Here is a 3,279-nt window from a genome sequence, read left to right on the forward strand (position 1 = left end):
CCCCCCAGCATACTTCTTAACCTGCAAACCCAAAGTGATATGAATGCAAGATGCATGTCTGTCTGCACGGCACACGATGCAATAATCGCATGTCTCCAATTCCATTATGCTATCATTAATCTTAATTACACATTCGACCCTGTCTGAGTTAAAAGACTCACAGAGCTTGAATCTTGTGTTGCCTATAATTCCACTGTGTTATTTTGAGAAATATAAAGTCACAAAAACCTTCTAATGCAATACGGTGTTTCCTCCCTAGCGGGGAAAGGAGAGATCAACTGTGCTCATCCCAGCGTGATCCCCACCATTTCCCGAGGACCAGGAGACAGCATTTTGTGTCCCAGTCTCCCCTTCCCAGGCTCGGAGCAGTCAGCACGTGGGAAAGGCAAGGCTGATTACACATCCAGTCACCTGACAGAAGGGGCGGCACCCGTCCCTCTTCTACGTTTATGTTTCTCTTTAGTGTACTGAAGCCTGACTAAGGACTTGGCATTTGCCTCCTTTTCCGTGTATCATTGTGAGAATTTCCTGGGTTCTCTTTCAATCTTCCCCCTCTTGCTTTCACAGGCACTTATTAACCTTCTTGGAGCTCCTCCAGGCACACCCAGTAACTCCTACGGAGCAAAGGATCTTCTTAGAAGGCGGAGAGCTGCACCCACGGCAGCCCCTTTATTGTGGTACAATACAGACACTGCCGGCATTAGCTGTGAGGCCAATATCATTAGATCCTTTTTCCATCCACTGAGCTATGGCACAAATGGAGATTTCTTAAAAAAATATATATATATATCTTTGGAGCTAGGAATTCCAGTTTCTGACCCCATGTTGCTTAGGGGAAAGAAATGTCTGCAACTATCAGAAAACGTTGTTCTTGAGAAAACATGAGAACTCCATTATGGTTTGTGGACTTTGACTGGACATGTTTTGACCCTGAGAAGGACAAGCTTTGCTTATTGGAGGAACAGGACAGGAAATGTTCATTAAAAAAAAAAAAACACTGCACCTCCTCCAGTGAAGTCTGGCAAAAGGGCTGAGTCCTCTGATACTGAACAAGGGAAGTAAAGCAAAAGCAAGGGCTGATGACGGCTGTCCTGTGGAGGGAAGATGGCGGACACCTGCTGGGGAGGACGAGGAAGTAGTGGGACACCTAGAACATGGGAGACTCCATATGAAAGCTTTAACCATGCTGTGACACCCAGGGGCACAGCTTTTCTGGAGGCTAGAGTGACCTACAACATCTATTCCGGGCGCGGATTCCTATAGCCTCAGAGAAAGGTATGAACTTAGCCTTTTTTCTGCACTTTCTAGAAAGCATAAAGGCTCCCTTTATAAGAGAGGTACCATGTAGGTAGATTGGGCTTCTCAGTGTTGTGCAGATGACAATTCTCTCCAAGAGACACCGGAAAGAGACCTGTAGATTATCCTGTCACCCAGTTTATGAAAAAGCCAAGAACTACTGTAGTATAATCAATGTACCTTTTCTTACCTTTTTTCTTTCTTTTTGTTTTTGAGACAGGGACTCTCTACATAGTCATGGCTGTCCTGGCACTCACTGGGTGGATCAGGCTGGCTTCGAATTCACAGAGATCTGCCTGCATCTGCCTTCAGTGAGGAGATTAAAGACATGTGCCACCACATCTGACTCAACGTGCCGCCTCTTGAATTGGATCCTAGCTACATAAGAGTGTTGAGCTGTCAGCTTACCTATGTGTACTTTTCTGCCTTTATGTAGCACTTTTAGGTTTATTTATTTTATTTTGCGTGTATTACTAGTTTTCCTATTTGTGGTCTGTGCACAATGTGTGTGCTTGGTGCCCTCAGAGGTCAGATGAGATGTCAGATTCCATAAAATAGCAGGTACAGTTTTGAGCTGCCATGTGGGTGCTGGGAATTGAACCCAGGTCCTCTACAACATCAGTAAATGCTCTTAATCACGGAGCCCTCCCTCTGTCCACAAGTGTAAATTCAAAGGCTGCTTTGGAGGCTGATGAGATGGCTAAGTGAGTAGGAGCACTTGCTACCAAGTCTGGAGACCTAAGTGGCAGAAGGACAGAGTTGTCCTTTTAACTCCACACAAACTTGCACACACACACACACACACAGTGCACACATAAGGAGATAAGAAAAGCTTCTTAAATGTAGTATTCAATCCCTTTAAAAGAATTCAAATGGCAGCCCTTGTCAAAGCTGCAGCTGCCTCTGCATAACTGATGTGGTCTAAAGAAGCCCCAGCTAACCATTCTTCTCACCTGTCATTACCTGTTTTTCATTTGCTGTAACACATCTGTAAGATCTTGGGAAAAAGCAGCTCCATCTCGACATTTCTGAGAAGTAGCCAGAGCATTTTGTTACCACTGGATACTCTACAACTATTGAATCTTGAACATGGAGTCAGCAGAATAGGGCTTTGGGAAGCAGTTTGCTGAGCCCAATAAGCAACACGAAGGGGCTCTTGCAAGTATGTTCACCTTGGAAACATCTAGTGGCAATGCTTTGGGACACTGCCCTGTAAGCTAAGGCTGGTCAGGCCATTACGTTCCTTAGTGCTAGGTACAGGGAGCTATAAGATCATTGTGGATAACTGTGTTAGCATTAAAAAATGAAGGAAGAATTCAAATGATATTTTTAAAGACTAAATCATCAGTTTTCAAAGTTAAAAAATAAATAAATGTTCACTGAGTGGTGGTGGTGCACACCTTAAATCCCAGCATGCAGGAGGCAGAGGCAGGTGGATCTCTGTGAGTTCGAGGCCAGCCTGGTCTACAGTCAGGACAGGCTCCAAAGCTACACAGAGAAACCCTGTCTCAAAAAAAAATTAAATAAAATAATGTTCAAAATTTAGAAATGAGTGGTTGTACACTTCTTGGTTTCTCATCTGCCTTTTTTCATATTGAAATCTCTCGTGTGTGTGTGTATGTGCGTGTGTGTGTGTGTGTATGTGCGTGTGTGTGTGTGTGTGTAGGCAGACATGCATGCCCCGTGGAGAACAAATGGAAAGCAGAGGACGACTGGAAGAAGCTGATTCTCTTCTTCCTCTATGCCTGTTACGGGAGTTAAACTCAGGTTGTCAGCTTTATCTGCTGAACCATTTTCTCAGCACCAACTGCCTTTTTGAAACATGTAGATACTACCTATTTCCCCTCTACTCTTGAAAAAATGCTGACATTTTGTTTTATTTTGTATTTTGAGACAGAATCTCAGGTAGCCACAGCTGGCCTTGAATTCACTATGCAGTTAATGACGACCTTAAACTAGCAATCCTCCTGCCTTTGCCTGCTA

General features: G+C 44.1%; 1 non-coding gene across 1 annotated transcript; it reads left to right on the forward strand.

Annotated features, from left to right (window-relative positions):
* The first annotated feature begins 2,170 nt into the window (after nt 1-2,170).
* LOC126491074 (small nucleolar RNA SNORA16B/SNORA16A family) lies at nt 2,171-2,310 on the forward strand. The gene has a single exon (XR_007589314.1). It is a non-coding gene; the product is annotated as a small nucleolar RNA SNORA16B/SNORA16A family (small nucleolar RNA).
* The last annotated feature ends 969 nt before the right edge of the window (nt 2,311-3,279 follow it).

The sequence above is a fragment of the Alexandromys fortis genome, unplaced genomic scaffold (assembly GCF_014885135.2).
Source record: "Alexandromys fortis isolate MF-2015 unplaced genomic scaffold, M_Fortis_MF-2015_v1.1 scaffold_256, whole genome shotgun sequence".
Taxonomy (NCBI): Eukaryota; Metazoa; Chordata; class Mammalia; order Rodentia; family Cricetidae; genus Alexandromys; species Alexandromys fortis.